Below are 26,458 nucleotides of genomic sequence, written 5' to 3'. Positions count from 1 at the left end.
TTGTCGAGTCCAATCTAGGTTTGTACGTCACTTATACCAACAATGAAGATGGCCGTTTCAAGCAACTCTTCTTAGTATTTCAGGCATCTCTTCATTGATTTCTCTATGGGTGTCGCCACACTTAAATGGGAAATACCAGGGGAAGTTGCTAGTCGCCACTGTGATAGATGCCAACAATGGGATGTTCCCCATGGCATTTGTCGTTGTCCTCATAGAGTGCCTTGAGGATTGCACTTGGTGTATAGGGCATCCTAAAACAACAATTAGTGATGGCAGAGATGTTGTAATTGTTTAAGATAGGGGTAATAGCTTGGTGAGTGCGGTCCAGCGGATTTTCTAACCAAATCTACATGCCTTATGTTGTTGACACCTCATGGAAAATCTAAAATCGTACATGACCAGCTTCGTTTATCGAAGGAGTTGCGTGATGCAATAAAGGCTGTAATGTTTAAAATCTTGTACGCGGGATTTATCGACAAGTAAGAGGCTTTTCACATTGGATGAATGTGTTAGCAGTTGGGTAAAGGGCATTGAACCTAAGCATTGAGCGAACTCCAAGTTCTCAGGAATGCGGTATGACAAAATGTCATCCAATATTGCAGAGGTATTCAGTGGATGGGTATCAGACATTTGTGATCAGCGTACAATGAACCTGCTGAACACATTTCAGTTGAAATTGATGGAACTCCTTTGGAGATGACATCGTGAATCTCGAGGTTGCATAACACTGGTTGGGAGAAGGATCGAAGAGAAGTTGCACGTGACAATTCACAATAGCATCCAGTTCCAAGTTGTCTATGCGTATGTTCATGAGTTTGAGGTCATGAAGGGTGAAAGGTAGTATAGCGTTCGGTTGGACTAGAAGATGTGCCAGTGCATGGAGTGGCAAATGAGTGGCCTCCCATGTGCACATGCATGCATGGCCATATCATTAGCAGGGTGGAATGTGTATGAATTTGTTGATCTTTACTACACAATTGGAAAATAGAGGGTTATATACTCTCAGCTGATACACCCTATGTTGTCTGATGAGTGTAAACATCGATAGCTCATCATATGCTACACTTTGCCCACCGAAGACCAAACGACCACTGGGCCAACCACAAAACAAACGGATTGAGTCCTAAACTATTGAGAGAAGGGAGGTTCATTGCGGGTGATGTGGTAACAAGAGACACTATAAGAGCACATGCGAGGGACCCATAGAGTAGGGGCAGGTCCAACAAAGTTGAAAGCCTAGAGTGTCGGAAATTTCCCTTAATCTTTGCTGTTTTTAGTTTTTTGGGGACCTCTTTTGAGCAGTACCATGCCCTAATGGCCCAACTGCATGTGCACTTGAGTTAATGGTTTGATCGGGGTGTCGAATGAAACTAAATGCATTTATCTATTGGTTCACGAGTCAATGGGCAGTCTACAAAAAATGATCCACCGAGCATCTCAACACCTTTCGGCCATCCATCGGCCTGATGACCCAGATCGATGCTAGGAAATGGTGGTTTTGTATAAGTACCGCTTCCCACCAACAATCTCCTTTGTTGGCCCGGGGTGTCTCTGCTTCCTCTAGGGATGTCCAGGAGACCTCTCCCCACCTCGTGGAGGTGGTTCCGCTGCCTATCTACCCCGACGCCCCCCTCTGAGATCGTGTCTCGGAAATGGCAGTATCACCTGGAGGCCGCTCTGGCGGGTGCAGAGGGGTTTGTTGCCCAACAAACCCACTCCTTCCTACTGTCATTTACCCACTGAGAATCTTGACCCCTTATGACCGTCCATCAGCCTGACGACCCGAACCAATAGTGGGAAATAGTGGTTTTGCAAATGCACCATTCCGCATCGTCGGCCTTCCTTGTTGGCTTGGGGCATCTCCGCCTCCTCTTGGGACGTCCAGGAGACTTCTCCTTACCTTGTGGAGGTGGTTCCGCTGCCCGTCTACCCTTGTGCACCCCTTCTAGGATCGCGTCTCGGAAATGACATAATCATTCGGAGGCCACTCTGGCAGGTGCAGAGGGGTTCACTGCCTACCAAATCCACTCCCTCCTACTTCCACTCACCCACCGAGCATCCTGACACCTTTCGACTGTCCATTGGCCCTACAGCCTGGACCGAGGCTGGGAAACGGTAATTTTGCAAAAGCATCGCTTCTGACCGTAGGCCTTCCCCGTTGACCTGGGATGTCTCCGCCTCCTCTAGGGATGTTTTGGAGACCTCTCCCCACCTAGTGGAGGTGGTTTCATTGCCCACCTACCCTCGCGCCCCCTTCGGGACCGCATCTCGAAAATGGTAGAATCACTCGGAGGCCACTTCGACGGGTGTGGAGGGGTTCGTTTCCCACCAAACCCACTCCCTCCTATTTCTACTCAGCCACCGAGCGTCCCGACACCTTTTGGCTGTCCATCGGCCTGACGGCCTGGATCGACGGTGGGAAATGGTGGTTCTAGAAAAGCATCGTTTCCCACTGTCGGACTTCCTCATTGGCCTAGGGCGTCTTGACCTTCTCTAGGAACGTCCAGGAGACCTCTCCCCATCCCGTTGAGGTGGTTTTGGCACCCGTCTACCCCCATGCTCCTCCTCTAGGACCGCGTCTCGAAAATTATAGAATCACCTGGAGGCCACTTTGGCGGGTGAGGAGGGTTCGTTGCCCACCAAACCCACTCCCTCATACTACCGCACACCCACTAAGCATGCCGACACCTTTGGGCTGCCCATCGACCTATCGGTCTAATCAACGATGGGAAACAATGGTTCTGCAAAAGCACTGCTTTCCACTTTCGGCCTTCCCCGTTGGCCTAAGGCATCTCCGCCTCCTCTATGGACATCCAAGAGACTTGTTCCCATCCCACTGATGTGGTTCTACCGCCCATCTATCCACGTGCCCCCCCGGGACCACATCTCGGAAATGGTAGAATCACTCGGTGGTCGCTCCAACGGGTGCAGAGGGGTTCATTGCCCACCAAATCCTTCGTACTTGTTATATGACATTGCTTTGTGCAAGTCACACCACACACGCAATGGGACAACACTGCTATGGAGATAAGGTTTCACCGGGCAATATAAAAAATTTTGCATTACTTTAACCCATTCATATGTAAATTTACATAGTTAGATCTACTCAATCGTTAGCTCAATCGTTAGCTAGTACAGGGGGCCTTTGAAATGCCTTACAACCTTCGAAACTTTGGGATGAAAGGAGTACATGTCTTCATTTTCTTTAAACGATGGGTAAATCGAGCTTCCTTTGGCCAGTGACGAAACGGGCCATTTATTGGACAACGAATGCAGGGAACTTGAGAAATCTTTCACCGGTCGAAATGGGATGGCCAGTACAAGGGTCTCTGAGAAACCTTCCACCTTCGAAATTTTGGAATGAAAGGACCGAATCAATGTCTTCGTTTTCTTTGAACGGCGGGTAAATCGACCTTCCTCGGAGAGGAGAGCGAATGTATTCGAACAGAGCTTCCACGCCGAGAGTTCAATGGCCAGATTAATTTCGAATAGAGCTTCCAGGGGTAGCGGATATAATGACAATATTTAAATGCTGACGTGGGGAAAGAGCTGAAACAAATTGAACTTTGTTGGCTGGGGAAATTTCGATATCTGAGGGGGAGCTGACTGAAGAAAGGAAACCCCTAAAAAGAACGACCCCGTTTGACTAATATACGCAAATTGACAATTTTGCCATCAGCGACCTTTCATATTTATATATACATGTCACTCTCAGAGTTCATTCGATGGGCAAGCCAAAGCCAAAACAGTAGAAAAATTCAAACCGTTTCGTCGCCATACCATGTTCAGGCCAAAACAAGTGAAGATCAAAACCACAGAGTCTGAAATTTGCATACCAAACAAGCAACCAAAACTCAGCTATAAATAGCCCTCCACCCCCCTCCTCCCCTTGAAAGTTGAACCAGCCCATCTCATTCGTCCCAGACTCAAGTTGTCCTAGTCGCTCTGTTCACCCAACTCACTCAAATCCCATTTATTTCTATCTTCGTCTTCCCGTCCGACCACCGTCACCTCCTGTTAATCGTTGTCTGATCGCCCTCCTGCTGTACTGCTCGCCCTTCTCACTTTTCTTAAACATCGATCGTCCCAGCAGTTCCGTCCCCGCAAGCCTACCGGCCGGGGGACGCATCAGACTCCTCCCTTGTCATTTTCGATCAAATTAGCGATCGATGTAGCGGCAGGAGAGAGAGTTGAACTCATGGTCCAGGCCATCAACATTATCAACTAATCTGACTGCCGTCAACCCAAGTCGTACAAGGCGACTGTCAATCTGACCGACCTTCCGTCCATTTCGGTCTAAGCCTGAAGCGGTGTATTCTTCGATCAAAAGGCGATATTGAGGTAAAAACTAAAAACAACCTCACTCAGTCCTCGTTGTTCGTTTTCCCATGATTTTTGACTAGTGGTTAGTTACTAATTACTATTGACGATTCATTTTTTTTCTTTTTTCTTGAACGATCGAGTCTTCTCTCTTTTTTTGTGTTACTCTCACGTTATCTTTGTCTCCATCTATTATTATTCTGTGTTTTTGCTGTTATTTTGTGTTAGATTTTCGGGGTATTTGATTCCGTGGGCGTTTATTCAATAAAAGCCGTCACTTAGGCATGCCGTTCTCCTCTCTTGCTCTTTTTTATGCATTGAGAATTGAGAATGATAATATTTTTTTTTGCTATTTGCTGATGTATAGGTTAGTGGTCCAATGAATTGATGTTAAATTCACGGGCAGAATGTGATTAGGGCTGTTCATGGGGTGGGTTAGGTCGGTTTAATAGCGTTTTTCCAATCGACCCAATTGACTCAACCTGGTCGGTTTACCTAAAAATGAAATCGAAACTGATTCAATATAAAGTAAAACTGACCTGGTCGGTTTGGATCGATTTTGTGAATGATTCTCTCGATGTGAACGATAAAGAATTCAAGTCTAATAAAACAAAGGCTAGATGCCTGGAAATTAAAAATGATTTGATGGATTAAAACTGATATAACCTATTATTGCTAGCATCAGCTATGGGTTTTGTGAATTGAAGACATTGTGTACGTAGGGTGGGTGGAACTAAAACAGAAAATCATGCGTTGGATCTAATACAGTGGCTTCATCAAGAAGTTACTTCATTTGTTTCAAGGTGGGACCATGATAATTTACATGTTTCAGTGTAGGAGTACGACACTGTGGTAGCAAATGTGGATTGGGGTCTTGTAGGGTCACATAAGCGGTTTGTAATCTGATCAACAAAATAATTAATTAGTACTAATTGGGCATTTGAAAATTGAAATATCCAATTGAAAGACACTAAAATCTAATATTCGATTTATACATTCAATTAAATAAAAAAATACAAGTAAATTCAATAAATTTCAAGATTGATATACTAAAACACAATTGCCCTAATCAATTTCAATGCGGGATTTCAAAGCATGTGATGGTACAAATCTTTTCTCTATATCAACAATTGATTGTTGGATATTACACATCGTGTAGAGTAGCAAATGAATTGAATGTGTGATAATTAGGGATGACAATTTCTAACCCATCCATCCACTTCTAAGAAATCCAGATCGATCCTCCTTACATCTACCTCACAACTTGTTGCATCTGTACATCGGAAACATCTCCCCATGAATGAAAATATACAAGTATGAGATATATTCCTAATGTGCGATTGGAATATGCTATGAGGTGAGTAGGAAATCTGAACTCCACTTGTAACCCATTGAAGCCGAAAATGTTCAATAAGCAACAATAGGCTTTAACCACAAATATTTAGGCTCCGTTTGTTTGCTGGTAAATAAGAGAGGGAAAGTTGGTCAATGGGTATGTTTTTCCCATTGACCAACTTTATAGTGTTCTTTTTGCAATAATTAATGGACCCCATGGTAAAGTTAGTTTCATTTATTCAAGTAGAACTTACCTACCTCTCAGTGGATAAATAACTTTCTCACATGGGGGAAAAGTTTATAAAACATAATGAGACAAGTTTTCCTCTTTCAATATTGACTTTTTTTATGAATAAAAAAAATCATTATATTACTTAATTGAGAATATAAAGAACATGGGTAAATGAAAAACATTTAGATGGGCATGGGCATGTGACTAATTTGTAAATGAACAAACCTTACAAGCAAATAAGAAAATAAAATTAGAAGAGGAAATAAGTAATTCTACTATGGTTGTTGGCTGCCATAGAAATAGAAAAAGAAAAATATTTGTTTAGTTGAAAGAAATAGATTATTCTTTATAGTTTCCCAGGTAGCCTAAACTAGGGGGATAAATGAGGTTCTAAAAAATTTTATCTACCTATCCTAATATGAATGCAAAAGAATCAACCCACACAATTTGCATCCTCTCCTCAAGCAACCTCCTGCAAATTTTAAATTTAGTATATAGTTGGTCTTTTTGGGTGCCAACCAAACTGCTTATAAACATTGAATAGCTTTCTAGGTGCTATTCAAACCTTTTATGTTCTATCCTGGAACACTTAATTAATCTAGCAAGAAATCTACTATCTAATCAATATTAACAAATATACTAAATAAACCAACAGACAACAATAGATGGGCTATCACCAAGTTTCTTAGCGAGAATAAATCAAGCCTGAATGGCTTTTTCAGCTTTTCTCACAAAAATGAAACTCCTTTTAGTATAAGATCTCTTCACATTCTTTTTCTCTCTTTTCACTTGAACCTGTTGATTAATTCACTTCACCACTTTTTTTTTCCCAATTCAAACTTATGCATATATAAATAGCATAAATCAAGACTGAACACTTGTGACTATTATTAAGCCACTGGGAGAGGATGAAATGACTATAGGAAACATCCAGTGTTTTTTCCCAACGAGATTGAAGGCTTACCGGTAGAGGAAAGAATTGTTGCGCCCCTTGGTGTTATCTTTCTATCCAACCATAGATCCAAGGTTTATAAACCCGGACTGGATAGGGAACTAGAACTGTTTTGGGGTTCGGTTCTTGGGTCGAATGGTCTGACCATCCGGTCTGAATGGATGGCATGCTCTGACAAAAAAATAAAAAAAAAAACAAAAAAAGAAAAACACTGTTTGGTTCGATGATTTGATCATCCAGGTCAGCATTTTGTTAACCAAATCAACAGTTTTTGGTTAAAAAGCGATTTTAGGGTAAAACGGAACCAGTTACCCTAAATTTTCTGGTCCGATCCAATTTAGTTTTGAAAACCATGCATAAATCTACCAAAATATAGATTCTCCAACCTAGTTTGATGATACTAATTGAAGCAGAAAAATTTACAGTGCGCAACAATAGGCTTCAACCATATGTATTAATAAACAAATAAAGAACAGAATAGAAGAGGAAGCAAGAGGTAGTTCTACTATATCTAATGACTGTGGTAGGAATAGAAAAAGAGAATTTTTATTTAGTTGAACAAAATAGACTGTTCTCTACATGACTTATTGACACCTTTCTATAGATGTAAAATAGCAACTTCCAACTCTTATTTTAACTCTAAGACCCTAACACCTACTTGTATTCAAACTTCAAATAAACAGTAGATTTTTATTTTTTATTTTTTATTTTTATTTTTCAATGGGCCACACAATAGGGGGCATCCCTCCCCAAAACCTCTAGTCCTTCCAACTTGGGCGAAGGGTGGGATTCGATTGTCTCAATTACAACCAGCTAATAGACTTTATCAGTAGTCTAATTGGCACGAGTTTACATCTCCAGTCCACAAGAGGCTGCCCCACAACGCTCCATAGTACATCCTGCCGTGTATTTGAAACATCTTCCAATAATAATATCATTTTCGATGATATCATCATCAGGAAATGTTCCCAATACATGACGGGGATGTGCTGTAGGGCATTGTGGGGCAGAAATGTGATCTCAATTGGCACCATCAAAACTTCCTTTCCGAACTAGAATAACTCTCTGGTTCAATTATACATGAAACTAGAACTTACTAAAGATAGTTAATCATCCCTTACTATAATATTGGTCAACTTATTGACTTCGACTTTGACCATGTCTTGGAGAACTAAAAAATCAGTCAAATTGAAGTCTTTATTTAGGGCCCTTTTACATGTTGGTTTGAACTAAAATTCTTCACTATTAGAGTACTATAAATGTACTTTAATGCCACCAAATTCCAGTCAAATCAAACAAGGGATGACTACTCAAACAATTTTTTTTTCTAGTTGATGATGTGTTCTATAGATCTACTATTTGACCTTCTTTTCTTCATTTTTTTTTATTTGGATATGGGTCAAGTAAGTTGGGTTAGGGTGGGTCATGGATATCCATTTAGATAAACTATATGATAGAAATTCTCTCTCCCTTAGCCAAGAGTATTTCACAAAAAAAGAGGAAAGAGAAATGATATAAAGGAGAGAAAAATCATACAACTAATTAGAGAAGAGAGATTCTGAAGGATAGAGTACAAAAGATGAGAGAAAAAATTAAAAAATTGAAATTCATTAGAAAGAAGTTAAGAGAGAAATGAGAAGAGAAGCCACATAACCAAGAGAATAGAAAAATTAAAGGAGAGAGGGTAGAAAGAAGAGAGAGTGCGAGAAACATAAAAATTGTATCATTAGGAAAAAAATTAAAAGGTAAAGGATATAAAGAGAGAGAAGCCACATAATCAAGAGGAAAGAGAATTTTAAGGAAAGAGATGAGATAGAGGATAGAGAAACAATATATTTTTATTAAGAAAAGTTAGAGAGAGAAATGGCATAAAGAGAAAGAGAAGCCGCATAATCAAGATGAGGAAAAATTTAAAGCTCAATTCGGGGAGAGTGCAAATACAAATATGTATAATGTAAATACAAGGCTTAGATAAACACAAACCAAGCCTAAAGAAAAGAAAGGAGAGAGAAACATAAAAATTATATTGAATTTCATTAGAAGTTGAGAGTGAAAAGACATAAAGTGAGAGAAAATTACAATTGGATTTCATTAGAAAATGGAAAGAGAGAAAAGGGAGAGAAAGGCCATAAAACCAAGAGGATAAAGGAACAAGATGATTATGGAAAGGAGAGAAAAACACAAAAGTTGGACTTCATTAAAAATGACAAGAAAAGAGAAAATAAAGATAGAATAGAAAACCACATATTGATTAGAGAGAATCTAAAGGTGAGGGAATGAATGTGAAAAGAAAAACATAAAAATTGGATTTCATTGATGATGTGGATTTTCTTTTAAATTATCTCTTTTCTCAATGCTTTTCTCCCCTTTCTTTACTCTCTCTATTTCCTCTCCTTTGGATTCTCTCTCTTATTGGGTATGTGGCTTTTCTCTCTTTAATGTCATTTCTTTCTTTTAACTTTTTGTATACTAATTAAATCTATTTCTTATGTTTATCTCTCCTTTCTCTTAATTTGTTTCTCTCTTCTATTGGTTATGCAACTTTTTCTCTTTTATGGGCTTTCTCTCTCTAACTTTTCTTAATGAAATCCAAATTTTAGGTTTTTTCTTCTCTCTTATCATGTTTCTCTTTTCTCTTTGTACTTTCTCATTTTGGTTATGTGTTTTTTATGTCCTTTCTCCCTTTAACATTTTTTTTCTAATGAGGTTTTCAATTTTCATGTTCCTATCTTGTTTCTCTTTCTCTCCACTCTTTCCCTTTTAGATTCTCTCTCCTCTTCATTATGCTGTTTCTCTCTTTTATATCCTTTCTCTTTCTAATTTCTTTTCCTAATAATGAAATCTAATTTCCATGTTTCTATCTCTTATCTTTACTCTCTCTCCTTTTTAGATTCTATCTTCTTTTGGTTATGTTGTTTTTCACATTTTTCTATTCTTTCTCTCTCTAACTTTTTTTTTTTGTTTCCAATATTTAATTTGTTTCTCTCTCCACTCTCTTTGTTTCTTTGTCTATATCTCTCCTTCTCCCCCTTATCTCCTCTCCTTTCTTCACTCACTCCTCTAGTTTCTCTCTCCTCTCGGTCATGAGGCTTCTCTCTACTTCATCTCCTTTCTCTTTCTAAAATGAAGTCCATTTCTTATGTTTGTGAACCAATTAGGTAAGGACATGTGACGCTAAAAGAGAAATCTAAATTTGTTTCCACAAAATGTGAATAACTAGAAGAGGATTTCAGCTGAATTGAGCCGAATATAAGATTATTTGAGCTTGGCTTGGCAAAAAACTATAGGGCTCAAGTTCAAGCTCAATTTTGATTATTTGGCTCAACTAAAAAGCAGGGATAGACACAAATCAAGCTTTTCGAGCTTGGCTATGGAGAATTTTGATTCAAGTTTAACTAATTCGAGCTTTGAGCTGAACTCACTGAAACCCAATATATATAGCTTGTTTGCTAATCGAATTGAGCTCAGGCCCAATGAAACTTGATTTATAAAACTCATAAGTAAAATGAAGCTTTATATATACATATATACATATATATATATATATATATATATATATATATATATATTAATTTACATGTATAGGATATATATAGTTATGTATGCAATTTATATATAAAATTTAAATATTTTTTATCTTTTATTATTGGATTCGAGTTCGATCCAAGCTGAGACCGAACATATAAGTATAACAATAAAAAATTATAAAGATTTGCAAAGGAACGTGGTTGTATATTCTATTATCTTTTATTACCATTTTATCCCGAGTTGGATTAGTTAGAGAAGCATGTTGCCATATGGCGTTCACCGTTGTCCTAAATTCGCAGCATGGACACAGGATGAGCAAACATGCATGATCTGGTGAGTTCTAGCCGGTTGACTGATTCTCCCCTATTAATGAAATCAGTGGATCACGAATCTACCCCTCTTGTTATCAAACACTGGCCATATTGTCGGGGGGTATTCTCGTCTTTCCATATCCTTAATCAATTACAAGGGGCGTTCTATTTGGCAAAGCCATGTGATTTATTTTATTAAATCACAAAGCCAAGGCTCCGTTGGTTTGCAGTGCAAATGAATTTTTCACTAATGTAAATGAGTAGTAGGAGAGCAAATGAGTTGAGACTAAATCCTGGTTTTTTTGTTAATATTTTAGATTTGGTTTTGTTTTGTTTGTTTGTAACAAGTAAATGATACCCCCTCTTTACATCAAAGAACGGGGGTTAATTGAAATAGGAGTACAAATGGATGGAATCAAATTGGACATGGCTATATCCAAGTTTGATTCATTTATATTTGAATCAAATCCGGTCCATTGGATTTATATTACATTCAAATGAATTCAGTTCACAATCAGATGTTGAATAGTATAAAAAATAAATTAAAATAAAGTTGTCACAATATTATATAATTAACAATATAAATTGAAAATGACTTTGACATTGTATTTTATGAACAAATTAAAATGAATTAAAAATTACTTGTAAGAAACTTGAACTTATGATAATTTAGTAAAAACATTCAAACCAGCTTTACTTTTTCTTTGGTAAGAAAAATCAGCTACAATATAAATTTTAAATATATACGAGCATATATGTAGAAATCCAAATGGAGCCTTAGGCTCAGTTTGGAAAGAATACAAATGCAAATTTGCACAGTGTAAATACATACAAAATGTACGGTTTTGCACTTTATATATTTGCATTTGTACTCCTTCCAAACTCAGCTTTAGATGCAAAATTTACAGTGCCAACGATTGCAAATTTTGCATCACATAATGGTTCAAATCATAATTATAGATAAAATGGTATAAAACTGGATTGGGTGTAAAATTTGTATCAATTCAAAGGACATCACATAGAAGGATTTTGGCACAAATATGGAAGTTATATAAGGTGTATTTATGATGTAAGGGTTGAGTGACATCACTTCTGTGATGCTAGCATTGACTCTTCTCTATCTCTAGTTCTCTACTCTTTTTTTTTTTTTTTGTAAATTTATTATTTATTAGTTTATTTAAATTAAATATAGGGATAAATAGGCTGTACTGCCCCTCAGAAGGTACTCCTCATTGTGTGGGATTCAGATTTAAGACCCTCCAATAAATGGGTCCCACCCCAAGTAATACCTACAGGAACGATCATCATGATGTTGATGGATGGTCATAACTATATATTTTCATTTCTAAACTTGGAACTGTGATATTGTGGTTTACTTAGGCAAGTGACCCGTACTCAGTACTCTAACAAGATGTGTTCAGGTCGTGGGTCCTGATCCTCTATAAATTGTACACTTGGCAGTTGAAGGTAGGTCAATAGCCACTACTATAACTTTATAACATGGATCTGTCTTATTGTATTATTGCTCCTTCAAGCATCTGTAGTTGTCACTACTGCGTAACAAAGTCAAAGTCAGAACAGAAGATTCCTTGCCAACGGAGTTGGGATCTGTACTTAAATTTCCCTACACTTCCCTTCAGTCGATCAGTCTTTGACATTGACAATTGTGTCCCACAGACTGAACCGAAGTGCAGGATAAAGTGCAGCAGATCCGACTGCATGCATAGTCACATCTCTCTCTCTCTCTCTCTCTCTCTGTAGATTGAAACTTGAAAATGCCAGAGCACCACCACCACAACCACCACGGCGGTCATCACGGTGGCAACCAACACATCGACATCCACATTGACACCCATGAAAAACGGGGTGCAGACTGCATGGATATATTCCTGAGCTTCTTCCTTCCGCCTGTTGCGATAATGTATCATTTCGGCACCTGCTGCTGCAGAGTACGTTTGCTACATTTCCTTGCTGAATCTATATACTCTGTGTGTACTGACTACTGAATTTCGTTTTATATAATGTGGCTTAATCACTGTTACAGTCGGAGTTCTGGATCTGTCTGCTTCTCACACTGTGCGGAATCTTACCTGGAATCATCTACGCTCTCTGCATCGTCACTGGGTAAAAGGAAACAGTGTAATCTCTCTCTCCTCTCTCTCACAATATAATTAAGAGTAGAAGAAGATTGACAGAGGATTTATCGGGTGAGGAGGATATTGAAGGATAGATGCATGAATAGATTGGACTAAAGAATTTGGTGCTGGTCTGTTTTGGTTTTTTCATGTCGAGGTGTTTATGGTATAAGTTGGTCGTTTGATCTGTTATGTGCGTGCAATATTGAAGTTGGGGAGTTATTTGTTTTGTATTCGTCGTTTCCATGTGTGCAGTTTCATGTATTGAAGAAGAAGATTGGACGTATATGAGAGAAGAACTTGATTTGATTTGTTAATTAATGAAATAATAAAATGAACTATTTTTGTTGTTCAGTGTAAATTAAAATGTGTTCTATGCACAATTGAGACATTGATGCAAAATAGGATTTGGACCAACTGAGTAAACATTTATAAAGTTGGTTTTCAAAGACCCATTTTAGTTTATATAGGGAGATAGTGACGTAGTAGGGGAGAAGCCCAATAAATTTTATACAAGTTGAGACCATTCCAAGACACATATGAAGCATAAATGATGCCACCAACCCAGATTAATAAATATTTACCAAGATAGCATCACCTCAGGAATTCTATCTTAGTACGTTTTTACCAAATTGGCACCATAACATAGTTCCCATCTTAATTCGTTTTTACCAAAATAGCATTATTTTGAATTTATATTCAATTAGGACTTTCCTTTTGAAGGATTTTGGTAAGATTTTATTTTGAAGTATTTTCTTAGATTAGGATTTTCTTTTTTAAGGAGTTTTAGTAGGATTCTATTAAGGAGTGTTTTGTTAGGAATAGGAGCCATAAGAGTGTATGCCCATATAAAGGGTAGTTAGGGGAAGGCTAAGGGAGTTCTCTTGTTATCGATTTTCTCTTAATTGTTTAATGAAGAATTATTCTTTCTAAAATTCAATTTTTATTTTTTTCTTTGAAGATTTTCTCATGTATTTCGTTTCCGTTCTGCATCAAACATACATTAAGGTTCTGTTCCATGGCATTTCATATCAAGATGGCAACATAAATGTTTTTACATGAAATTGTTTGTACCTTGGTACTTATGCTGACTAGGTGTTGAGTAAGTGTTTGAACAATATTTTGTTTTGTATTGGCATTGTTACCTACAAAGGTTCAATGCTGAATTCGCTTTTCGGTAAGTCACTTACCCATGTTCTTTTATTTTCCATGTAAATAAGGCAATGATCATCTTAGCCACAAAAAAAATCATTATTAAAAGGGGTATTTTTGTCTCATCCAAGTATTGTCAACTTCCCCTAGATGAAGAAAAGTTAATTTATCCACTTAGGATATGGGTAGGAAAATAAACTTTCATTGGTTTCCACGTAAATCTGAAAAATGAACATGAGTTTCTTGGTCAATGGGAATAAAAATCCCATTGACCAACTTTTCCCCCTCTCAAAATCCAAAAAAAAAAAATGCACCCTTAATGAAATGTTTATATTCAATGTAACACCATCTTACCTATTGACTCTTATCCAATTGTCAAATTTAAAAATAAAAGTGTTTTTATTTTTTTACGCTTGGCCCATTTTTATTCATGGGTTAACATCTAGATATGTAGATCTAATGGTTTCATAAACATAGAACCCAAAAAAGAACCTTTTGTTTTGGAGGGAGTGTTTATGCAATGGTAGATCCGGGACCTTTGATCAATGAGGGCAGGCATTATAATAATGTTAACCCAATTATAACATTTGAGTAATTAAAACAAAAAAAAATAGATTAAAATATTTTTGCACAAAACATTTCAAGACAAATACATACATATCTCACAATTAAAAAAAAAAAATCTAAGAGAAATAGATACATCTCATGCACCCCTGCGGTTTGTATGCATGTTGGCTACTTGGAAACTTTACAGCTAGTCGGGGTGAATGGTGAGGAAGCAGGGAAGGATTTTGGGTATTTGGGATGAAAACGAAGAGGAAAGAGAGAAGTCTATGATCTTAGCTATTTTGGTTTCTTTATCTCTCTTCATTCTCTATCTTTTAATCTTACTGAACCTTAAAGCTATGTTTGGTTTGAAGGAAAAAGTAGGGAAAAGAAAGAAAAGTTAGAAAAACCTTCACAAATCTTGTATAAATTTCCTTACCTTTTCTTTCTTTTCCCTACTTTTTCCTTCAAACCAAACATAGCCTAAGGAAACCCTCTCTATGACTATCTCCCGATTTCCTTGCTTTGTTCTTGGTCTCCCCCGAGTTGGACGAAAAACAAAGAAGGAGATGAGCCAAAGTTCCCCCTGACATTGTTGCATCTAGACCCTCTCCATTAACTTAACGTTACAACCCACCCTATCCACCACACTCAGTATTTTTCTCAAAATACAAAAAAAATCGATATATATATATATATATATTCGATTAAAAATTAAAAAAATATATATTTCAATAAAAGAGTAGGAAATGTAGAATATACATAAAATTCAAAAATTATACAAAAATTGTAGAGAAAACACAAATATTATGAATTTTATGGTTAGTGTAATAGGAAGGGAGATTTAAAAGCCAATTTACCATTCAAATGATCAAAATTGGATATTTTGGTTATTTCCCTCTTTCATCAACTCAAGATCACGGAGGGGGTATGGATGAAACAATGAAAATTCAGGGGAGGACAGTGCTATTAGCATAAAGGGATTTGACAACGTTACATAAACATCGTCGAAAGATGTGCAAGCGTCGTCAAAATGTTTTCGTGACGTTTGCACAAACGCCACAATCATCAATGTTGCGAAAACTTTTCACGATGTTTCTGAAAGAAACCGTGAAGTTTAGCAAATGTCGTAAATCATGTTTTAAATGATGCACGACTGATTTTTCATTTTTTGTGACATTTAATCAAACGTCGCCAAAAGTCATATTAATTCCATTACCTATATGTGTAATTACCCAATAAAAATTTTATTAACCCGTAATTTACATCCATTCATACACAATACATGAAAATTAAAACTAAATTTTAATATTAAAATTTCAATAGTCATTCTTTACAAGAAAATTTTGTGATTTTTACATTCAAAACCAAATGAAGACCAAAAATTAAAAAAAAAAAAGAGAGAGAGAGAGAGAGAGAGAGAGAGAGAAATATATCTTTTAAAAAGAACTTTCTTCTTCCCCTTCACATTGTCCCTCTTCCTATGCCTCTCCCTCTTGGCTTGTTTCACATGCATGAAATCCGCCTAATTCAGGTTGTTGGGTCTCGTATAAATGACAATGTAATGAAAATAGAATATTATTTTCACACTAAACGTTGTAAATGTATGAAAATAAAAATAAATTCAGATGACTTATAGGATTTGGTGGTGAAACTTCATGAAAGATATGGAGATAATCTTCACCCAACATAGGAGCATTTTCCAATCATTACTCTACACAAAAACATGCATTTTTAAAATTCAAGCAATAACTTATTCTTCTAAATGTTAAATCACTATAATTCAAAAAAAAAAAAGTCAAATTAAGTCAAATAACCAATAGGTATTGGGTATGGAAGTATTTCTTTAGGTGTAGCTAACCATAGTTTGTAAGTCTCCTAAAGCCATCCATATATGAAGAAATCCCTCATCCTTTTGATAGCAAGACAACTCTCCATTTTGCAAGATGAGAATAGATTTAATGAGTTTAGCCACATAAATTCATTGAGCTTTTTCTCATGATGGATTCTAGGTCATCTTTCCATTGGACCAGCAGGGCTAATGTATTTTACTTTTTGAAGAGCAATGGAGAATCAGAAAAGATTTATTACATGGGCAGCTGGTTCTACAATTCAACAAACATACCAGTTCCAACTAGATTTAGTTAGGACTTGTCTTGATTTTATTTTATTCTAGTCTCAAGTTTTGTTTTCAACTCTTATTAAGTGGACACATGGGTTGGTAGCATAATGTTGGAATTATTTTTAGGGGAAATGCCTTTGGTTTTCTAATTTGAATGATTTTTTTTCCATGCAAGTACATATCAAAAAGAACAACAGTACAGAAGAAATTAATATGATATTAATCAATCACAAGGAGAGCCCTTCAGGGTCTCTCCAATTCCAATCCCAACGAAGAAGAATTCACCTTAGCTTTAATAATGGACTACCTACACTTTATAAACTCAAATAATGAATTTTCACAAACTGCACTTGCTATTAACACCCAATAAGGTTTTGAATCCACCAACCCATGAAGTGGCCCGAATCACTCTCCTGGGTGTACAAGCCCATCAAGTCAAGAGTCATAATGCCCATCTTCTTTTGTTCATGGTAGAGGTCTTTTTCCTTTAAAACTAATATCATGTTAAAATGAATAAATACAAGTTTTCATTTTTTTTTTAAAAGCAAAATGGATTTTCTGATTCTTGGTAGATTAGAAAAGCAAAATGGATTTTGTGAAAGTATAAACATAAAGTTCAATTTGACTTATCATACCGGGTTTGATGGTGGAGCTGCATGATGGGGATGGAGATCTCTAAGTGGAATGTGAGTATTTTCTGAACCATGGCTTTGCACAAAAAAAAAAAAATAAAATAAAAAAAAAAGAGAGAATGACGATTCAGCTCAGGGTCAGAATTTTTAAGCCTAAAATACAGTTGGGGTGAATGTCAGTTCGGAATTGATGCCAGTTTACGGGCGGATATTGATATATAAAATAGGGGTTTTTGACATTTTGAATGTTTATAGTTCTTTTCTGAAAAATTCAAAAATCAAAACCATGGCTCTGTTACATGCATTTTCAACGTGAGTGTCTGTTGGCCCAAAATTGAATCATATTCATAATTTTCATGTTTGATGAAATCTAATTGGGCAAATTGGGTAGAAATTAAGCACAGTTGGTTGAGGGTTAATTTAAATAAGGTGGTTTAATAGGAGGGATTTCTCGAGGCTCAATGGTTTAAATAAGTTGATTATAATTTATTAGCATATCCATATATAGTAATAGCATAGATCCATGAACCCAGACAATTAACCCAAAGATTTTCTTTCCTAGTCCTAGAAAAGAACTGTTTGTTTGAGCTGGAATATATCCCATCATATTATCATGAGTAGAGTGTAGGGTATAGACTATAGAGAAGAGTCCATTTATTTATTATAATATTTATGGGCCTCTTGTGCTGATTGCTGCTACCCCAACCCAAGGATATATGCTCTCCTTCTACTTTTGACCTTGATAAGTAAGTGCAAGTGGCTAGAGCAAATGAAATCAGAAGAAAAATGAATGCAAGTTGACAAATGGATGTGTGATTCAGAAACCATGTTCTTACCTAAAGGCTTGATGCAAAAAATCATACTGAAATCTATCTACATGATGCTACTACATTTTATAGACAATGGGACTGTAGGATCGGTTTTCAGGTTTGGGCTCGGGTAAGGTAGGTGATGGTGCACGATCTGGAGATCCTAGTTGGATGGCAGTTCGGACGTTGGTTGTTTGGCTGGTGAGTCGAGTTGCGAGAAGAGAAAGCACAAAGAACCCAGGGTGATTAACCCGACATGGTCACTTTGATGTTTAAGTCAGTGGCTGGTTGTGTAAGCGAGATAATACTTGAATGCAAGAGAGCTAATAAGCACAAATCGCGCGTACCTGAGTCTCAGGGGTTGATGTCCTTATATAGTTGAACTGCCATGGGTCTCATGAATCACCTCCGGGATTCTCAACCCGGGCCGTTAGGAGTTCATTCCATTATGGGAGGTGGATAACGTGCTATCCGATAAGGCCTATCATGTCCGGTCAATCCGGGCAGGATGAGGATAAGTCTTACGGTTGTGCGGCATGATCCCGAAGAGCTCGGAGACAGCTGACATGCTTATAGAAATTTGATACATGTCACTTTGATAAGTTGGGCATTCTCGGACTACTCGGACCTCGGTCATTGCCGAGGTGCCCGAGACACCCGATATGGCTTAGCCCACCGAGGTGGCAAGTGGTGCTGTGAAGGCAATACGTGTTGAGTTATAGTCTAGCTGGCAAGTCGCGCCCACGTGCCCTCCGTCTATTTGGCTAGGCCAAATCACCCCTCATCAGTAGGCATCCAACCTTACCCCTATTAGTTAATGGAATCATAGGGTTGGGCATCTAGGCTTAACCTATTCTATTATTATTATTATTATCTCTAAAACAATAACCGATTATAGGGTCTGTTATTATTATTATTATTATTATTATTATTATTATTATTATTATTATTATTATTATTATTATTATTATTATTATCTCTAAAACAATAACCGAACCGATTGATTCTTGGGACAATTGGATCAGGTCTGAGTCAGTTTGGAATTGAATAAAACTGGTTCCAAAACAATATTAATCAAGACAATGGACTAGGAACCGGAACTGACCCATTGACATTCCTGCATATTATTATCAATCGACCTATTGGGTCGGACATGATTATCCTGGTTATTAATCAAGATGGCTTTGCGTCCATCGTTTTGTCCGAATTAATAATCAATTAGGAACTTGGACACTCTGTCCCAACCCATTGACAACCCCTAGGTGAATTCAATGGGTTAGGTTCTTCGATTGGAAATTACCAATCACGCTTCCAATTTTGAGTATCTACTTATTAATATTAATCAATTAAATAACTATTTAATTAAAAAATTAATAATGAATTATTAATAACTGCTAATTAATAAAATTGTAGAAGAATACAAAACGCTAATTCTTTGACTCGAGTCAAACTTAGATTGGGTTTGGGTTTTTATTGACAGAGCCTATTGGGTCATGACCCATGAACATTATTAAGGGTGCAAATCAAATTTTGTTTGGTCAAGTACTTGAGGTCAACACTATTTTGAATTTGGATCAGGCTAGCCCAAGTTGCAACAGTAATCATCATGATACCCTTACATATATAGATTTAATAAGTAACCTTAACTTCAGAGTAAGTGTCACCTTAAAATCTACAAATCAAATTCCTACTAAAATTAATGGCTTTTAAGTTTTAAAAATATATTTTAAAGAAACTATTAAAAGCATGGGATGGGTCAGGTTGGTATTACTGTATAAGATTGAACTCTATTGGGTCATATCAAGTTTGAAAATTGCATGTTATTAAGTATATTTTTGGCATGACTTCCATTTAATAAAATAAATGTTTGTATTTGATTTGTTTTCAAAACTGAGAAAAAGTAGTTGATAAGCATTTTTCTAGGATTTGTTGACAATTAAACGCCAGCCACTAGACACCACATCAAAGGAACAATGAATAAACGCTTAACCATTGAGAGAAGCGTTAAAATGAATCTTCCCCAATGGTTGGTGCACATAAATCAAGATCAACATTTATCTTTATATATGCATACAAATCAGCATGATGGAACACATGCTGATTTAGTGATGACATGACACTGTTTATCAAATAAATGTCAGCCATACCAACACTGCCTAAGTCAACTCAAGTTGGTTTTAAACATGGGAACATTTGAGGGTCAAATTAGGGTTAAGGAAAACCCATGCCAAACCCAATTTGTCGACATCGCTAGATGCAATCTTCCAAGGTTAATTAACTAAATATGAAAAATAATTAATTAACTAGTTAGCTAATTAATAGCCAATAATAAAATAAAAATAATATAAAAAATAAAACTTTGTGGATAATTTAGATATTAATAAATACTTAATCAAAATAAAATTTAATCTTAATAAATTAATAATGTTATTAGTGTTGATTTACCCACTATATATTTTCCCTTTTGAAACCAACTAATAGAATGTGAAAAATGTACACATTTATTTATATATAATCACTATAATTTTTAAGAAACATAAATGAATAAAATGAAAGCACAAATATTCTAATTATAATAAATTATATCATGAATAAATTTAAACTCCATTTCAATATTCAAAATAACTTTAATTAAAATTGAGAGTACAAATAATTGTTGAATACAAATTTGTAAGATTAATGAAAAAATTAATAAAAATATTAACTACATTTGTAAAATAAAAATAAAAGTATCACATAATAAAATATGTTTTTGTAATTATTTTCAATTTAACTATAAGTTAACTTTGTAATTAATTAATTTTAAAACTAATTGATAAAAAAATTAAATAAAATAACGTTTCTATACTTACTTTCAAATCAACTATATGTTAATTAATTTTAAAACTAATTGATAAAAATTTAAAACCAATAAAAAAGAATTTTTGGTGATGTTTCTCCCCCTTTTTGTGACGTTTATGTCTAATGTTGTAAAAAAAAGTGATTTCCACCATTAACCATAGTGGCGGAAGAAATGTATGATTTAATAATAAATTAAAGTTCAGTTTGGAAGGAGTATAAATGTAAATATGTACAATACAAATACATACAAAATAATACAACATATAAGGTTTTGCACTCTAAAAATTTGTATTTATACTCCTTCTAAACTGAAACGACACTAAATAATGTAATCAATGACGTTTAAAACCTTGTTTAACATTTTTGGCATGGAAACGTTGGTGTGGCGGGAATAGGTTTTACTAAAATCTCATATATGGCAATAGTTATATATAACCAAGAATAGAAAAAGCAAAGAATACTAGTCTTATCAATACACATTGATACCTAATTGTTGATATTAAGCTTATTGATATTTTGGTCCTACAAAAATGAGGCGATTTTACTTTTAATTATCTTTAGGTTTCTACTTGACATTATCTTTGGGAATAAGGGCAATATGGATATTTAGGGCCTAGGAAGTTGCAAAATATTCCAATCCAAAGGTTGGGATACAAGTGGGTGGGGTGTCTTGAGCCAGTAAGATGGACTCTAGGATGTGATGTTGTTTTCTTTCTTTTTGGGATTTTTTGAACTAATTCGGCGGGGGGGGGGGTGTTTATGCAACTTTTAGCAGTGAATGTTTCTAATTGGTTGAATGTTTAAGGAGCAATCAAATGGTTGGAATAGGTTTTTGGTGATGATAAGGCATGGTACTGAGAATGAGTCTATAGAATAGGATTTCATGAAATGGAATCTTTGCTTGTTTTGGGGCCTGGTGAAGGTATTTTCGAGTGAAATTTGGTGGGTGATCATTTTAGGTTTTATGGGATTTAATTTGATTGGTTTTAAGTGGAGTTGGATGGGGTGGTTTTAATGGTGTGGGTTGTTGGAGTGAAATTTGGTGGGAAGATACTTAACATCTAAGAACTAGCAGAAAATATGGATCTTCAATTGGATATGTATAATGAGAGATATCATGGCTCAAAGATTCTTAGGTCAAATTAGGTTGGTCAATTTGATGTGTTGAAAGGGAATCTGGGTTTGTTTAGGGGTTAAATGGAGTTTTAGTATGAAATTTGGTAGTACTATAGGATTCAGTCAAGAGATCAAAGATAGGTGCTGATTAGGTTAATGATGTATATGGATGTGTAGTTTTAGGGTTTGGAGATCTGGAGTTTTCAAGTGTTATAAGGTGATCTAATCGGCCTAGGGTGTGAAAGGTGGAATTCAGATGTGCCAATGGTCAAATCTCATGTTTTTTGGGAAATTTAGGGAATTTTGGTACCCTTTTCATTTTACTAGGTTTTTAGTGATGTGAAAGGAAATGACACTTGTCCTTCTGTGAGAATGTTTTTTTCATTAGGAGCCTACTTCTATTTGTAGCTTATCTCCTCCCCTCCTCTTTCATGTCGAGGAATGACACCTTTCCCCTTCATTTGAACTTAGACACCCTTGCTATCGAGTAAACTTAGCTCCCCAGCTCTCGATCCTTCAAGACTCTCCTTGCTTCTCCATCCTTTAGGACATCTCGTCTTCACTTCCTTAGGTAATCAATTATGTTGTTCTTGGACTCCGGCCCTAAATGCTATGAACTCCCGAACACCTCGGGAGGGAGCTACCCTGAAACCCCTTCTCCTCTATCTTCTCTAGGTTCTTTAGTTGTAGCCCCCCTTCGGTGGGAGGTGGCCGTATTGAGGGAAAGGTTAGCCTCGGGGGGTGCCAAGGGCTGCCATCGGGGTAATAACACTCCCCATGAAAGCGTCGCGTCAACATCGCCTAGGGAGCCCGAAGGGTCTCCTTTCTTCGAGGAGGATGTCATGGAGGTCGTTGTCGGATCGGTGGGAGAGAGTGCTGCCCGAAGGGTGGCTGATGCTGGTGTTCCGTGTTCGGAGTTTGACAACTCCTTGGATGTGGGACAGGTCAAATCCATGACAAGGAAGTTCCATATACCCTGGCCTTATGACCTTAGGGTCCCCGATGTGGGTGATCGGCCGTGGACCCCTGAGGAGGGGGAAATCGGTGTTTACTAGCATTTTTTTGAGTCTGGCCTCAGGTTTCCCCTCCCTTCTTTAATCTTTGAGTTGTTGGAGTGGTACGGTATCACTATCAGTCAACTCGTACCCAGTGCCCTTAGGACCACCGTAGAGATGATAGTATGGGCTCGGCTTTTGGGTGTGGAGATGGCGTTGAGGATATTTTTGTGCCATGTTCGTGCCGAGGAGGCACGCTTCCAAGGCCAACATGTATTACTTCCACCCTCGGAGGGGGAAGCCGGTGCATAATCCCTCATCCGTCCATGGGTGGAAGGACAAATTCTTCTACGTCTCTTGCCCCAAGGGCTGGAGGTTTAGGTTTGACTAGGGGGAGGCCTGCGTAATCGTCGTGAGATGTCCCCCTCCGCTCCGAGATGAAGAGGCTATAGCTGTAGCTCATGTGCTAGTGATGGGGACATTCTAGGTGAAGCCGTTGATGGAGGAGGAGGTCTCCCTAGTCTTCGCTGGGATTAGCCCTACCCCCCTCGGTAGGAGAGGTTTTGTGGTTACTTAGTACGTCTTCCACGTTTTTGCTTTGGTGTACTAACTGTTTTCTGTTGTTGTTTCGCATAAGTGCCCATGGATGCCAAGCAACGCTTGCTCGAGAAGGCCCAGGTGAAGTAGGCAGGGAAGGCAGATGCTAAAGCGGCCCGACGATAAGGTTGCCCCCCCATCCCGATGAAAGGGGAAATCCGTAGGTCCCCGCTAAGGGGAAACAATCGATAGTGGCACCCTAGGAGGTTACCGGTGGGGTGAAGAGCCCTTGGAGGGGGTCAAGAAGCTAACGAAGGTGCCAAAAAAAGCCAATTGACAGGGCCGAGGCATCGAAGAAATCCATGGACGGGTCCGAGGCGGGTCGGAAGAGGCCCGCTGTAGATATTCTAAGGGAGGAGCCCCCATGGAAGGTGGCCAACACGGAGGGGCAGGCAGAGGAGGTGGTGCGGAGGTCCATGCCCGGGGAGCACCCATCCGAGCCTTCATCAGCTCCTCCATCAGTACAGGGGCTCCCCAAGAGAGCCGAAGGGGATGGGAAGATCTTTCGGCCGCAGTGGCAGCTCCGAGAAGGGCCATCTAGGATGGGGGGGTCAGCCAAGAGCTGGTGAGCGGGGCCATCCTGCCGAGGGATCATTGCCGCCTATTGCAGAGCGACCCTCAGTGCATATTCAATGGTTGAGTTATCCGAGGTGAGAAGGATAAGGTTAGTGCCGCTTCCTTTGGCATTGGACGACCCGTCTACAAAAAGCTTCCAAGCACCAATGGGTCGCCCATTTCCTGATTCATCTTTCGGGACCCGGGGAAGAGCTCGGTTAAAGGTTCACTTCGTCATAAAATCTGCAAGGGCTTGTGCTTTGACGGCAGACCTCGGATGGTACTGTATGTCAATTTCGAAAAGCTCTATCACCCATTTGATTAGGTGCCCCGAGGTCTCGGGCTTGGCGAGGACGGCTCTAAGGGGCTGATTTGTCAACACCATAATGGTGTGAGCTTGGAAGTATGGCCTAAGCTTTCAGCCAGAAACCACAAGAGCGAAGGCCAACTTATCCACTTCGGAATATTTGGTTTCGGCGTCGCATAGTACTTTGCTGACATAGTATATCAGTTTCTGTGCTCCATCTTTTTTAATTAGGACTGAGCTGACTGCTTCGTCCTCGGCTGACAGGTAATGGTATAGAGTTTCTCTTGGGACTAAGCGGGCCAAGAGGGGAGGCAAGGCGAGGTACTCCTTGTGTTTTTCAAAAGCTCGCTAGCATTCCCTCGTCCACTGGAATTCCTTAAGTTTCTTGATGGCTTGGAAGAAGGGAAGACAATCAGTTGACTTTGACATGAAGCGGTTGAGCACCGCTACACGGCTAGTGAGCTTCTGGGTTTCCTTCACGAACCGAGGAGGTGCCATGTCCAATATGGCATGTATTTTCTCAGGTTTGGCCTCGATACCTCGTTGAGTGACGATGAAGCCTAAAAACTTGCCTGAAGTTATGCCGAAGGCAGACTTGTTGGGGTTCAACTTCATATTAAACTTCCGCAAAGTGTCGAAGGTCTCGGCCAGGTCCGAGGTGTGGGCCTCGGCTTTCAAGCTCTTCACCACCATATCATCTATATAGGCCTCAACGTTCCTCTCCATCTGATCCTTGAACACTTTATTAACAAGACGTTGGTGGGTAGCTCTTGCATTTTTAAGCCCAAAGGGCATCACCTTATAGCATTATGTGCCATGCTCGATGATGAATGAGGTATTCTCTTCTCTTCAGGGTACATCTTTATCTGATTGTATCCAGAGAAGGCGTCCATAAAGCTAAGCAGTTCATATCCTGCAGTGGCGTCAACAAGGTGGTCTATTCTTGGCAAGGGAAAACTATCATTGGGACAGGCTCGGTTAAGGTCTGTGAAGTCAATACAGATTCGCCATTTCCCATTAGCTTTCTTAACCAAAACCACATTCGACAGCCAGTTAGGATAGTATACCTCTCAGATGAGTCTGGCATTGAGTAGTTTGTCAACTTCATTTCCTATGGCCTTCCATCACTTCGGTGCAAAGTTTCTATTCTTTTGTCGAATCGGCCTAGAGCTCAGGTCCACGCTCAGCTTGTGAGTAATGACTGAAGGGTCAACTCCAGGCATGTCGGCGGACCAAGCGAAGACGTCGGCATTAGTTTTGAGGAAACTTACTAGTGCAGATAGGCTCTATGGAGGAAGGTTGGACCCGACACAGATAGTCTTTTCGGGCTCGTCCTCATCCAGGGGAACCGAGACGAGGTCCTCATCTCATTGGCTCCTCCCTCGAACGACTTCGGCACAATGCTTGGTTGGGAATTTGAGGGCGAGGTGGTAGAGGACATGGCGGCTCGCAATGTGTGAAGGGTCAATCTCCCCATGATTGCATTGTATGGGGAGCCAATCTTCACGATGAGGAACTCCATCATCCTTGTCACCTGTCGAGGCTCGGTTTCTATTGTGATTAGTAGGATGATGTTTCCTTCCGGCCTAACAAAATTGCTAGAGAAGCCGACAAGTGGGATGTCGACAGGCTGAAGGCGCTCTGGCTCTATCTTCATCTTTTCAAAAGCTTCGTAGAAAAGGATATCTGTCGAGGAGCCACTATCGACAAAAATCTTCTTGACTAGGAAGTTTGCCACTATGGCCGAAATTACCAATGCATCATCATGGGGGACTATAATCCCATTAAGGTCCTCGTCCATAAAGGAGAGGTCCTCGTGCTGCTTTGGCCTCTTCGGGGCTGTCCCTCGGATACTCAACTACCTGGTATAGGCCTTGCGGTCCAAAGCCAAGGCTCCGCCTGAGGCCAAGTCCCCGACAATGACGTCGATGACTCCGACAACTTGTTGGTGTTGTTGTTGCTACTACTGCTAG

The 26,458-nt window shown here is 38.5% G+C and overlaps 1 long non-coding RNA gene across 2 annotated transcripts; it reads left to right on the top strand.

Moving 5' to 3' along the window:
- The first annotated feature begins 3,882 nt into the window (after positions 1-3,882).
- Positions 3,883-13,099, top strand: LOC148845918 (uncharacterized). Of its 2 annotated transcripts, none has more exons than XR_016102154.1 (3): positions 3,883-4,341; positions 12,440-12,627; positions 12,723-13,099. It is a non-coding gene; the product is annotated as an uncharacterized LOC148845918 (long non-coding RNA). The 2 variants fall into 2 exon arrangements; XR_016102153.1 differs by having other exon boundaries at positions 12,356-12,627.
- Positions 13,100-26,458: the final 13,359 nt, after the last annotated feature.

This window comes from Nelumbo lutea, chromosome 7 (genome assembly GCF_056320005.1).
Source record: "Nelumbo lutea isolate HS-2025 chromosome 7, American lotus-T2T, whole genome shotgun sequence".
Lineage (NCBI taxonomy): Eukaryota > Viridiplantae > Streptophyta > Magnoliopsida > Proteales > Nelumbonaceae > Nelumbo > Nelumbo lutea.
The sequence above is the reverse complement of the archived record's forward strand: the minus strand, read 5'-3'. Positions and strand labels throughout refer to the sequence as shown.